The 15,281-nt window shown below is 35.5% G+C and overlaps 1 protein-coding gene and 1 long non-coding RNA gene across 9 annotated transcripts in view; one reads left to right on the forward strand and one right to left on the reverse strand.

The window, feature by feature from the left end:
- The window catches only part of LOC110261733 (uncharacterized), a 1,083,992-nt gene that overhangs the window by 967,316 nt on the left and 101,395 nt on the right, over positions 1-15,281 (forward strand). The window lies entirely within an intron of this gene.
- Positions 1-15,281, reverse strand: part of LOC146401208 (uncharacterized) — a 268,508-nt gene that overhangs the window by 204,407 nt on the left and 48,820 nt on the right. The window lies entirely within an intron of this gene.

Genomic DNA, 15,281 nt, shown 5'->3' on the forward strand with positions numbered 1-15,281 from the left:
GCATCCATAACTATTTAAACCTCAGCTAGCATCTAAAGAGTTATTAAGTACCTGACTTGGCACAGTGAAAACAAATCCGACTAGGAACCATGAGGTTCCAGGTTTGATCCCTGGCCTTGCTCAGTGGGTTAAGGATCTGGCGTTGCCATGAGCTGTGGTGTAGATTGTAGATGCGGCTCGGTTCTGGTGTTGCTGTGGCTGTGCCATAGGCCAGCGGCTACAGCTTCGATTCGACACCTAGCCTGGGAACCTCCGATTGCCGTGGGTGCAGCCCTAAAAAGGAAAAGACAAAGACAAAATAAATAAATAAATAGTTCTTAAGTAAAATAAAGGCTGTAGCTTATCACTCTTCTTTTCTATTTAAGTAACCTGAAAAAACCCTCATACAAATTATAATATTAGCACATCCCTTCATATACTGATGCAGTGGAATTATTAACACCAGTTTAGAGTGATATTAACAAACAGCTGTACCTCAGTGTGTAATGGTTGTCAGAAATAACACTTTCCCACTGTCTATGTTAAAATAAAACTAGTGTATTTCACAAATATTTGCCACTTCAGCAGGATTTTTAAAAATAGGTCACCTCATCACATTACCTGGGAGAATATTTTTCCTTAATAATTATAAATAACAGGTATTGAGCTCCTAATTCATACTTGAATTTATGCTAAGTGCTTTACTGTACATGATTCTCACACAGCACCTTGAACGAAGCAACACTGTTGTTTTTCCTTTATAGGTAAGGGAAATACCGACTGAAAGAAGAGCTTGCCCATAATCTCACAGCTGATAAATGATGAATCTGGAATTTGAATTTTGGCTTGACTTAACCACTTATGGGGCAAATGGCTTACACAACACTATTTCTTTTGTTTTTCTTTTTTTTTTTTTTCTTTTTCTTTTTAGGGCTGCACTGGCGGCATATGGAAGCTCCCAGGTGAGGAGTTAAATCGGAGCTACAGCTGCTGGCCTACCACCACAGCCACAGCAAAGCAAGATCCAAGCTATGTCTGCAACCAACACCACAGCTCACAGCAACACTGGATCCCCAACCCACTGAGAGAGGCCAAGGATTGAACCTGCAATTTCATGGATACTAGTTGGATTTATTTCTGCTGCACCACAATGAGAACTCCCATAACATTGTTCCTTATGAGCTGATCCCCATGAGCCCAAAAGGGGATGCAGAGTTTTTCTAAAGTTAGAAGCTCTATAGGGCTCTTTGACGGTTTAAGTGTTGAACTGGTAAAAACAGGCCTTGAATTTATTTTTCAGGTCGAAAACGTTCATACTGTACATCCAGAATGCTAAGATCTTCTCTGAGTACTTGTTCCAGTACAAGGAGGGATAGAATTCCATTATTTTTTAATACTAATAACCATTCTCACAACCTACCTCCATAGGTAAGAATTAGGGTCATATCCAAACGTTTCTCATCTGTGTGTCTGATATCTACAGCATATGGACTTCTTTTTAATAAACAATGCAAAGTCTCTCTTGGTCAGATAATTTAATAATGATTTATACTTTGATACCGAAGTTGATTATAACTCTAATACTCGAATTAAAGGAGCGAGAGGAAGCTTTCTTGCTCAATTAAGTCAATTGATCCTTAGAAACAAAGTATGTCAACTCTATTAACCTAGATTTTTTTAAATGCCTCTCTGAATTGCAATTTCATATCATAACTCTAGCTTTTATAGTCCATCTATTCAGGCATACCTTAATTTATCACACTTCACTTTATCGTGTTTCACAGATAATTGTGTTTTTTAAAAATCAAAGGTTTGTTGCAAGTCTACTGGTGCCATTTTTCTGAGGACATCGTTTTTAGTTAAGGTGTGTACATTGTTTTTCCTGACATGATGTTATTGCACACTTAGTAGACTACAGTATAGTGTAAACAGAACTTCTATATGCACTGGGGAACCAAAAAAAATTGTGTGGCTAGCTTTATTGCAACACTTGCTTTATTGTGGTGATTTGGAACTGAAGCTGTAATATCTCAGAGGTATGCTTGTACCGGCTTCCATTTTTGGAAGGACTCTGCATCTGTTACAAAATAACCGAATACATTGTTCATCATGTTACCCAATATCCCGTACATAGAGATCCAAATGATAGATTTCTTCCAAAATTGTAATTGTCCTTCCAAAATAACTTGTAGCCTCCCTAATTACCACTCAATAAATACTACCTAACCCACTGGGTTTTCTATACAAGTTTTGTGCCAAGCCTACATTGTGCTTTGTCCTTTGTAAAGCACAGAGTCAAATTTAGTCTTAGCTATGAGGAACCAATTAATCATGAGTTCCTGTGAAATGTCTCCTGTTTCTCTAAATGATCTTAGAAATATCTTTTTTTCCTTTCCAATGTTTATCTTTACTGTCCAAGTGTATTTAGATTCTAGTATCATAAAATATTGCCTATACTACAGGGTACGTTCAATAGACAACTGGAAGATAAGACCCTACAGGACATTTGGTCCTGTCCAAAATATCCATGTCATTTAATCCATGCCCAAATGTCCTTGCTATCTTGTTCTGTCCAAAACCACTTAATATGGACCAAATATGCTCATGGGCATTTTAGAAAGGACCATAATTCATACTTTTTGGTATAGACCAAATGTCTTATGGACATTTTGGGCAAGACCAAATTTCGAGGACCCTTTGGTGCTGACAAAACGTCTTATGGACCAAAATCCTTACGGATGTTTTGGGCCAAAAAAAAATGTCTGCTAACTAGGTAGATGGATGGATAGTTGTACACATTTTCATAACATAAATGAACACTATACAGTTATGGTAGTATAGTGAAAATGAGATTTTAAAGGGGACTTGATTCATTAGTAAACAATTATTGTCACGGAAAAAAAAGCTCTTCTTGTTAGACGCTGCCTGCTTAAACAGTGAACAGAATTTGTCAAAAACAATTTGAAAGAAAGCATCTGGATGAGTTTGTCCGAGCTATCACTTCATTGGAAAAGTAATGCAAAATACATATTACATGGTTGAGTCCCCAAAGGAAAACACACTGTAAGGCAGTTAAATTCCCGTTTAGCTGAGAACACTAAAGGTACCCAATAAATAGGAAGTGATGACCTTATTAATATCTATGTGACACTTTTGAATATGAGACTAAATTATTTCCAAATCCAGAGCCTTGTATAAATTATTTAGTCAACATTCCAATTACACTTGCCAGCCCTTATCCCTTTACATTATCTTGAAAAAAAAAGGCCATAGCTTAAAATGAAAAAATATGTTGTAGGTCAATATGATGCATATTCACTGACATCAAATTGAGTTTTTAAAATAGGCCCCAGCTACAATCCCGGGCACTTTTACCAAATGTATGGTGGTGACAATTTAAAATGGTAAAATTTCAACAGGTAGATGTCCTCTAATTGTAGATAATTATGGAAAGAGTTAAAACTATCTGCTGATTATACACATCTAAGATAAAATATAACATTTGGCATATTAAAATAACATAGTCAACTCTAAAAATATGGACAAATAAAGAGGTATATTGAGGGGCAAAGCCTAAAAGCTAGAATATATTTAAGTACAATGGAGCCCTGCCTCTACTCAGCTATTTATTTTCATTTATTCTAAACCAAATTTTACAAGCCATTGTACATAATGTATTCTTCTGGACACGAAGAACACAAAAGCAAAGTAAACAGTCTTCACCTTTGAGGATTTTGTGAGTTATTGAGTTTTGTAACCATCCTGGGCACAAATATTCTCCAATTTTAGGGTTAGAAGTCTCTGGATCTGTACTGGCTCCAACTGTCCTCTCTTAGGTATATGCTCAGTTTGAGTTTGTTTCATCTATCCTACCTTTTTGGTGGTTTACAAGAGCCTATTCCTGTCCAAAATAAGATGCTTTATGCCTATTTCTCCTTTTCTATCCTTTTATCTTCATGGCCAGTTAACAAAAGCCTCCCAGGAAACCTTCTTGACCAAATGGAAGCATCCTCTGTCACTCAGGAGTGACTCTTCCAGACAAGACCCTCTTTGAAGGCCAGTAACCTCACACTGCAGCAGTCAATGCAAACATATTCAGCATATTAATAATTCAATGCTTCTGACTCTTTAAAGAGGGTATTTTTTTCTTTCTTAGTCATTTTAGGAATTGTTTTAAAACAAAGTTAATATGGTAATTATCCCAGATAGTGTAATGATCAGCTTTTGAGTTCTTTTTATCATTTCAGACAACTAAATACATACCTGAGACTCTATTCCGATATCACAGGTGTGCAAGTTACTATGACAAACAGAAAATGTGTGGATCTCAGAGTTTAAGATAAGTTTCTACATTTTCTTCCTGTTGACCAGATTAAGTCCTATTTAAATCATTGTCAGCCACATGTAAGATTATCTCAGAAAAGTTATACACAGAAAAAAAAATAAGGAAAAAGGAAGACAAGAATTCCCAAAACCTGGGTCAGCTAAAAGTATAGTTTAAATGTGATGAATTCGTTCTATTTGTTATGACTCTGAATTATTCAGCAGCACTCTTAGACACAGGGGAAAATGCACAAATATTGAGTTTTTAAGTTTGGTCTACTTAATGTCACAGGTTCTGCATAATGTGACAGCATTGCATAATGCTCACTGGAAAAATACACGTTCTGTTCACTTTATTCTCATAAAACCCTATTTCAAATCTTAAATGGGAGGCAAATTTCATGACATTGTCCCTATGGGCTGCTATCTGAACTCTGCAAACTTGGGCATGTAATATAAGATTAATTAGTCTGCAGATCATAAAGGTGTTCTGGAAATCTATTTGAAAATGAGCACTGCAGGATTTTCAATTCCAGAAATATGGCTGACTAAATCTGAAGACTCTCCCAATACAAACCCTTAGAAGTAGTGTATATAAGAGAAACAAAAGTCTTCTGAATACTTAGCCAAACTTTTAGGAATTAGGAGGTCATCTCTAAAAGCTGGGGATGGCGGGGGAGCTGAAAATTAAAGTGCTAGGAAATAGGAAAACCCTTTGGAGAGGATCCTATCTTGATCACCTAGGGGTTGACTGTTAGTATCCATGTGATGACTAAAGGGAAGGCCATCCCCTATTCGAAAAGGGAAGTGAGGAAAGAAATTCGCTCATTAAATTGGGATGTTTGGAGAGTATACAAGGGAAATAAGAAAAGGAGAAAATATCACCAAGAGGCACTGGGAGACTAGAAAGAAGACTCTGCTAGAAAAGCAAAATAGACAAAAGCCACGTCCAGGTATACTTTCTTCATGATCAAATATTACCACATGGTCTGAGAAACTCCAAGCTGAGAATTAATCAAAGCTTGATCATGAACAATTGATAGTCCGAGCGGACCTCGACACACCCAAAACTCGGAACAAAAGGACTGTCATGGGAATAAGCCCCACCTAAAACATGTGATCACAGTCCAAATTACCAATCTCTGAAAAATCAATCCAATGTGTGTCAGACTATGCAGGATTAGAACTGCAAAAACTTCAGATGACAAGCCTACAATCAGAAAGCGAATAAAAAATACATAACATAATTAATGGCAAACATCCAAGTGCCAAGTTACCTAGGCTAGAGATAAAACATTTAAAATAAGCCAACTAGAACACACACAAATAAAAAATATTACACTGACATTAAAAGTTCAATGGACGAGTGAAAGAACAGATTAGAAATAGCTGAGATAATGAGTAAACTGAAATACGTATCTGAGGAAATGGTACAGAATAAAGGACAATCACAAGACAGAAAATATTAAAAAGGTGATGAAGAGACAATAAAGTGAAGACTTCCAACATACAACTAATGCAGTTTCCCTTCCCCCAAAAAAAGAATAGAGAAAGGCAATACACAAGGAGATAAGGGCTAAAAACTTTTTTAGAAATGATGAAAGACACAAGTCTTTAGATTGAAGATGTGTGTCCAATAACTGTAGAATAACATAAATAAAAATAAATCCACACTTGAAACATTATTGTGAAAGCAAAAAATACTAAAAAAGAGAAATAAATTTAACAAGAAGGAAGAATAAGGTATCTACCATGAGATAAAAATTAGACAACAGGAGTTCCTGCCGTAGCCCAGCGGAAATGAATCCGACTAGGAACCATGAGGTTGCGGGTTTGATCCCTGGCCTCACTCAGTGGGTTAAGGATCCGGCGTTGCCGTGAGCTGTGGTGTAGGTTGCAGACATGGCTCAGATCCCACATTGCTGTGGCTGTGGTGTAGGCCAGCAGTTGCAGCTCCAATTGGACCCCTAGCCTGGGAACCTCCATATGCCACAGGGGAAGCCCTGAAAAAGACAGAAAAAAAAAAAAAAGTTAGACAACAGACAATAGAGATCACATAACAATGGAACAACATATTAAAAATATTTGGAGAAAATAACTGTGAAACAAAAGTTTGAATCCAACTAACCATTTGTAAGAGAAAAATAAACCTTTTTTCAAAAAAAAAAAAAAAGCTAAGGAAATTTACCACTTAAAAATGTTCACAGAAAGAAGAGTTAAAAGACAACCAAAAGCATGTTTAATGAAACAAGAAACTGAACCCAAGTGGAAGGAGTTGGATGTGAGAAACAATGGAGAACAAATTAGTAAGCAAGTATTAACCGCATAAACAATAATAATTGAATGCAGTGTAACAAAGACAAAGTGTAAATTAAAATATTGCACAAGTACTCACATATGCTACCAGGCAGAAGGAGGAAGTTGTAGATAAAGAAGTCTAGTTTCTTTTACTGTCTTGAAAATGTTAGAGATAACAAATAAATATTTAGATTAAATATTTCCTATTCAAATTTTAAAGTAACCATTAAAAAATGTAAATAAAACTTTCCCTTTCAAAACCAGTAGAAGGAGGGAAAAAATCTGCCTAAACAAAATTCAATACATTTAATACATATTAGTAGAAGAGAAAAAGAGGAAGCCAAGAAAAATATAATAAATAAACAACATTAAAGTAGGTAGTCAGGAAAAAATCCAATAAATTTAAATTTAAAAAAAAAAAAAAGCTGAAAAACCGTTACTCTCAGATTGTATTTAAAAAATTAAATCCAGACACTGTTTATATCCAGTCCCACAATCCCTCCTCTCAACAGTGTTCTTTTATTTTTTTATTTTTTTTCTTTGTCTTTTTGCTATTTCTCTGGGCCACTCCCATGGCATACGGAGATTCCCAGGCTAGGGGTCTAATTGGAGCTGTAGCCGCTGTAGCCACTGGCCTACGCCAGAGCCACAGCAACACGGGATCCGAGCCACGTCTGCAACCTACACCACAGCTCACGGCAATGCCAGATCATTAACCCACTGAGCAGGTGCAGGGATCCAACCTGCAACCTCATGGTTCCTAGTGGGATTCGTTAACCGCTGTGCCACGATGGGAACTCCTCAACAGTGTTCTTTTAAAGTTCCTGTTAGTCACCTGAACCCAAAGCACCTGGCTTATGTGGAACACCTGGTTCTCTTTTCTGCTGGAGGGTTTTGTAAGCTTTCTGACTGCAACGAGGATCAGTCAGGATGTCTAGAGGAGTTAGCATCCAGGGCAACTCTCAGAGGCACAATGCACAACTCTTCCAGTCTCCCCAGCCCCCAGAGGAAGATTTCTCAGACCATCTTCAGGTCAGCTGAGCCTAGTTCTCTACTGTGGTTACCTGCTCATTTGCATAAACTTCACTGATTCTCCCTTCTCATTTCTGCGATTTTCTCATATATGCTTCCTAGCTTCACTTCCTCAAGTAAACTAGCTGCACCTAAATCTGTGTCACAGCTCAGTCTTCCTGAGTCTGCTTTGTAGGACATAAGCTGGAAATAAAGAAGACACTGCTATAACCAACAAACACATGTAAATGAGACATAAACTAAAAAGAAAAGAAATGTAAAAGAGCCTATCAGGAAAATACTAAACAAAAGACCATATGGACGGATGGATACATGGAAGAAAGGACAGATGGATGATAGAGACATTAAAAAAGGATAATAACAATTCTAAACTGTGCTTTCAGAAATATAGTCTCAAATATATTATTAAAGAATTCCTAAAACTACAAAGAAATTCACAAAATTAAAATTATAGCAGGATATTGCAAAAGGATGTCTTCTAGAAATTTATAGATCATATTGACTAAAAATTAGTAAAGATAAGAAATAGGACTATCAGGCTATGGAGTTCCCATCGTGGCTCAGCAGGAATGAATCTGACTAGTATCCCTGAGGATGCAGGTTCAATCCCTGGCTTCACTCAGTGGGTTAAGCATCCAGCATTGCCGTGAGCTGTGGTGTAGGTCACAGACGTGGTTCAGATCCTGTGTTGTGGCTGTGGTGTAGGCTGGCAGCTATAGCTCAAATTTGAACTCTAGCCTGGGAGCCTCCATATGTGGCAGGTATGGCCCTGAAGAGACAAAAGGAAAAAAGAAAAAAAGAAAGAAATATGACTATCAGGCTAAAGCAAGCAGATATAGGAAGGGGTTAACATACTTAAAAAGCAGGGCAACCACAAATCAAAACCAAACATGACATTCACAAAAACTAAAAAGAAAAGGATACAAGCATAAAATAAATGTACATCATCTAATCCAAAAAGAAAGGAACAAAGGAGAAACATAGAATCAACTGGAAAACAAGGTTTAAAAATGGCAATAAATACATATTTATCAATAATTACCTTAAATGTCAATGGACTGAATGCTCCAATCAAAAGTCATAGACTGGCAGATTAGATAAAAAAGCAAGAGCATACAATATGCTGTCTACAAGAGACTCACCTTAGGGCAAAGGACACATATAGATTGAAAGTAAGGGGATGGGAGAAGATATTTCATGCCAACAGCCAATACAGGAAAGAAGGAGTTGCAATATTCCTATCAGACAAAATAGACTTTAAAATGAAGGCCATAAAGAAAGACAAAGAAGGACACTATTTTATGGTTAAAGGATCCATTCAAGAAGAGGATATTACAATTGTCAATATATATGCCCCTAATATAGGAGGCACCCAGATACCTACAACAAATACTAACAGACATAAAAGGAGAAATTGATGGGAATACAATCATAGTTGGAGACTTTGACACCCCACTCACATCAATAGACAGATTCTCTAGACAGAAAATCAATAAGGCCACAGAGCTCCTAAAGGAAACAATAGAAAAGTTAGACTTCATTGATATTTTCAGAACATTACAGCCAAAAAAATCAGAATATACATTCTTCTCAAGTGCACATGGAACATTCTCAAGGATTGATCACATACTGGGGCACAAAACTAACCTCAACAATTTAAGAGTACAGAAATTATTTCAAGTATCTTCTCTGACCACAATGGCATGAAACCAGAAATCAACCACAGGAAAAGAAATGAGAAAAAAAAATAACTACATGGAGACTAAACAACAAGTTACTAAAAAATTAATGGGTCAATGAGGAAATCAAGAAGGAAATTTAAAAATACCTTGAGACAAATGATAATGAAGACACAACCATTCAAAATCTATGGGATGCCACAAAAGCAGTGCTTAGAGGGAAATTCATAGCAATACAGGCCTTCCTCAAAAAAGAAGAAAAATCTCAAATTGACAACTTAACCCAACATCTAAATTAATTAGAAAAAGAAGAACAAACAAAACCTAAAGTCAACAGAAGGAAAGAAATAATAAAGATCAGAGAGGAAATCAATAAAATAGAGATTCAAAAAACAATAGAAAAAAATCAATAAAACCTAGAGCTGGTTCTTTGAAAAGGTAAACAAAATGGACAAACCTCTGGCCAGACTCACCAAGAAGAAGAGAGAAAAAAACCAAAAAAACCAAAATAAGAAATGAAAAAGGAGAAACACAACGGATACTGCAGAAACACAAAAAACTATAAGAGAATACTAAGAACAATTACATGTCAACAAATTTGACAATCTAGAAGAAATGGACAACTTTCTAGAGACTTAACAGCCTGCCAAAACTGAATCAAGAAGAAATAGATAAACTGAATAGATCGATCACTAGAATTGAAATTGAATATGTAATAAAAAAACACTTCCTGAAAACAAAAGTCCAGGACCAGATGGCTTAACAGGTGAAATCTACCAAACATACAAAGAGGAACTTATGCCATCCTCCTTAAACTTTCATGAAAGGTTGAAGAAGGAACACTCTCAAAATATTCTATGGAATAGGTAATACCAAAACCAAAACCAAAGATACTGCCAAAAGTGAAAATTAGAGGCCAATACCTTTGATGAATATAGACACAAAAATTCTCAACAATATTTTAGCCAACCAAATCCAACAATAAATGAAATATATTGATCATACACTATGACCAAGTGGGATTCATCCCAGGTTCAAAAGGATAGTTCAAGATATGCAAATCAATCGTGATAAACCACTTTAACAAAAGTAAAGTCAAAAACCACATGATCATATCAGTAGATACAGAAAAAGCATTTCACAAAGTCCAACATCCATTCATGATCAAAACTCTTACCAAAGTGGGTAGAGAGGGAACATTCCTTGACATAGCAAAGCCATTTACGATAAACCCACAGCAAATATAATACTCAATGGAGAAAAGCTGAAAGCCTTCCCACTAAAATCTGGAACAAGACAAGGATGCCCACTCTCACCACTGTTATTCAACATAGTATTGGAAGTCCTACCCACAGCAATCAGACAAACAAAAGAAATAAAAGGTATCCAAACTAGAAAAGAAGAGGCAACATTGTCACTCTATGCAGATGACATGATACTATATATTGAAAACCCTAATGACTACACACAAAAATTAAACTGTCAACAAATTCAGCAAACTAGCAGGATATAAGATTATCAGGCAGAAATTTGTTGCATTTCTATATACTAACAATGAAATGTTAGAAAAGGAATATAAAAATACAATACCTTTTAAATCACATCCCCAAAATTAAATATCTAGGAATAAACCTGACTAAGGAGGTGAAAGACTTATATGCTGAACACTTGAAAACACTGATCAGGGAAATTAAAAAGGATTCAAAGAAATGGAAAGTTATTCCAGGCTCCTGGGTTGGAAAAATTAATATCATAAAAATGGCCATACTACTCAAAGCAAGCTACAGATTCAATGCAATCCCTATCAAATTACCCACGACATTTTTCACAGAACTAGAATCAAGAATCCAAAAATTTATATGGAACCATAAAAGACCCAGAACTGCCAAAGCAATCCTGAAGAACAAAAACCAAGCAAGAGGCATAACTCGACCAGACTTCAGGCAATATTACAGAGCCACAGTATTAAAGACAGTGTGGTACCTAGAGAACCCAGAAATAAACCCAGACACCTATGGTCAATTAATCCTTGACAAAGGAGTCAGGAATATAAAATGGGGAAAAGACAGTCTTTTCAGCAAGTGGTGCTGGGAAAACTGGACAGCCGCATGTAAATCAATGAAACTAAAACACATCCTCATGCCATGCACAAAAAATAAAGTCAAAGTGGCCTAAAGACTTAAACCTAAGACAACACCATCAAACTCCTAGAAGAGAACATAGGCAAAACATTCTCTGATACCAACCATACAAATCTTTTCTTAGGACAGTCTCCCAAGGCAAGAGAAATAAAAACAAAAATAAACCAATGGGATCTAATCAAACTTACAAACTTTTGCACATCAAAGGAAACCATTAAAAAAAAGAAAGACAACTTTCAGAATGGGAGAAAATAGTTTCAAATGATGCAACTGACAAGGGCTTAATCTCTAAAATATACAAACAACTTATACAACTCAACAGCAAAAAAGCCAACAATGGAAAAAAATGGGCAAAAGACCTGAATAGACATTTCTTCACAGAAGATGTACAGATGGCCAACAGACACATGAAAAAATGCTCAACATCACTGATTATTAGATAAATGCAAATCAAAACTGCAATGAGGTACCACCTCATACCAGTCAGAATGGCCATCATTAATAAGTCAACAAATAACAAATGGGAGTGGGTGCGGAGAAAAGGGAACCCTCCTGTATTGTTGGTGAGAATGTAAACTGGTACAATCACTATGGAAAACAGTATGGAGGTATCTCATAAAACTAAATACAGAAATACCATATGAGCCAGCAATCCCACTCTTAGGCATATATCTGGATAAAACTTTCCTTGAAAAAGACACATACACCCATATATTCATTGCAGCACTATTCACAATAGCTAAGACATAGAAACAACCTAATTGACAGATGAATGGGTTAAGAAGATGTGGTACATATATACAGTGTAATATTACTCAGTGATAAAAAGAACAAAATAATGCCTTTTATAGCAACATGGATGGAAGTAGAGACTCTCACACTAAGTGAAGTAAGTCAGAAAGAGAAAGACAAATACCATATGATATCACTTATATCTGGAATCTAATATACAGCACAAATGAACCTTTCCACAGAAAAGAAACACATGGACTTGGAGAACAGACTTGTGGTTGCTAAAGGGCAATGGGAGGGAGTGGGATGGACTTGGAATCTGGAGTTTATAGTTGCAAACTATTGCTTTGGAATGGATAAGCAATGATATCATGCTGTATAGCACTGGGAACTATATCTAGTCGCTTATGATGAAGCACGATGGAGGATAATGTGAGAAAAAGAATGTATATATGTATGTATGACTTGCTCTCTTTGCTGTACTGTAGAAAATTGAGAGGACACTCTTAATCAACTCTAATGGAAACTTTAAAGAAAAAAAAAATGAAAGAAAGAAATTTAGAGCTTGACCTTACAAAGATAGCTAGAACATACTAGGCCACAAATCAATCTTCAACATATACTAAAGAGTATATATTATATCACCTGAGTTCTCTATGATGCAATGAAATTGAATAATAATAAAAATATTGCTAAGTCCTCTCATATATTTAGAAATTTTAAAATGCATCTGGAGTTCCCTTCATGGCGCAGTAGTTAACCAATCTGACTAGGAACCATAAGGTTGTGGGTTCGGTCCCTGCCCGTGCTCAGTGGGTTAACGATCCGGCGTTGCTGTGAGCTGTGGTGTAGGTTGCAGACGCGGCTTGGATCCCGTGTTGCTGTGGCTCTGGTGTAGGCCGGTGGCTACAGCTCCAATTAGACCCCTAGCCTGGGAATCTCCATGTGCCGTGGGAACAGCCCAAGAAGTAGCAAAAAGACAAATAAATAAATAATTAATTAATTTTTAAAAAATAAAAACGCATCCCTAAATTATTCATGAGTCATAAAAGATATGAAAATGGAATTAGAACAAATGTAAAACTGAATGACAATGACATATCTGTAAAGTAGTACTTTGAAGAAAATTATAATCTTCTTAAATTGATTATATTAACATGAAAGGGAAATTTTAAGTTAATGAAGTAATCATTCAATTGGAAAAAATAAACAATGGAATATACTTGCAGAAGATCAAAGAAAAGAAAATATAAAATAAGGCCAAAATATTATAAAGAAAAATGAAAAGTATTAGAGCTAATTATAACTACAGTGTCCAATAAGGTAGCCACTAGCTTTTAGTGTCTTTTGAACACTTGAAATGTGACCAGTATGACTGTGGAACTTATTTACATTTTAATTAATTTAGATGTAAATTTTAAGACTAAAATAATATGTTTTTATTAAATGATTGTTTTGGTGGGATTTCATTGTTTTAGTGAAATTACATTTTACTTTAACCTTTGAAAGTTAATCATCCAACCTGAGATTTCCTTTGAGTAAAAAATACACACCAGATTTTGGTGACTTAGCATTTAAAAAAAGAAAACATTTCATTAATAATTTATATATTGATCACGTTAAAATAATAACATATTTTATTAAATAGAATATATTATAATTTAATTTCACATGAAGTTTTTTTTCTGTGTTTAAATGTGGCTGCCAAAAAATTTTAAGTTATTTATCTGGTTCACATTACCTTTCTACTGAACAGTGCTGACTTACAGAATTTAGCAGTTTTATTGAATACAGGATTAAAATACAAAATGTAATAGCACTTCCTATCCAACAAATTAGACACAATTATAAATAAAATTGTATTATGATACAATTTGCAACTGCAACAATATTATAAAGAACTAGGAGAAAAGTACATCTGAAAGACATAAAAGTATACCTAGAAAAAAAGGAAATGTATTTCATATGATTGAAAGTTGAAATATCTTAAAAATTCTCTACAATAAACATATAAATTCAACGCAATTCAAAAACATTTCTACAAATTAGACAAGAACATTTGGGAGTAGAAATTTTAAAATAGTATCATTTATACCTAGACATGACTCTAATAAGATATGTATAGGATCTGTAGGCTAAAAACTATTAAACAATGATGAAACAAATCCTATGGAGCGATATATTATGTTCATGTGTTGGAAGATTCAGTATTATTTATATGAAAATTTTCCTCAAAGTCATCTATAAATGCAACATACTCCCAATCAAAATCCTAGAAACTTTATAGATATCAACAAGTCAATTTAAAATATATATGAACAGGAATTCCCTGGTGGTCTAGTGGTTAGGATTTGGTGCTTTCACCATTGTAGCCCGTGTTCAATTCCTCGTCTGGAAACTGAGATCCCACATCAAGCCATTGCCTGCCACACCCAAAAGATAAATAAATATTTTTTTAAAAATTTAAACTTTATGGAAACACAAAGGAATTAGAATAGTTGAAACAATTTTGAAAAAGAAGAAAGTGGAGGGTTCACACTATGTCATTTCCTGATCTAGTATAAAGCTATAATTATCAAACAGTCTAGTATCAAAACAGACCCACACAAATATGGCCCATGGCTAATGGGATGGGATGATCTGGAGAAATCTCTTGGATCCACCTTGTGTTCTTCCTTAGAGAGACACTTCCCCAAGAGGAGCTTCAGAGGAGGTATGTCAGGGGAGGAGCATCAATTGGCTTTAAAAAGAGAAACTGGCTTATCATGAGACTGAGAAGGGTGAAAATCAGCATAACACTGGTTGGGTCTGGATATATTTGTACTTTCCCCTATGAGCACTAATGATATTGCAAATATTGGCAGAAGGGAAGCCTGATATCTGCTAGGTATTATTTAGTGAATAATGACATAGACATGGCACAAGACAGTTTTCTGATCCAGTTCTCTCTGTGTCTTGGCTAGTGCTATTCCTGTTTGCCAGGTAGCCACTTCCTTTTCACTGCACTTCTCTTAAAGACTGTGTTTTGGGGACTTATCTTTTCAGGTACCGAAAGCCCAACTTGAAAAAATTTAAGCAAAAATTAAATAAATAAATA

Source organism: Sus scrofa, chromosome 7 (assembly GCF_054392235.1).
Source record: "Sus scrofa isolate SSC_HxYL_T2T_F1_AM1 chromosome 7, Sscrofa_HxYL_maternal_Yorkshire_Landrace_v2.0, whole genome shotgun sequence".
Taxonomy (NCBI): domain Eukaryota; kingdom Metazoa; phylum Chordata; class Mammalia; order Artiodactyla; family Suidae; genus Sus; species Sus scrofa.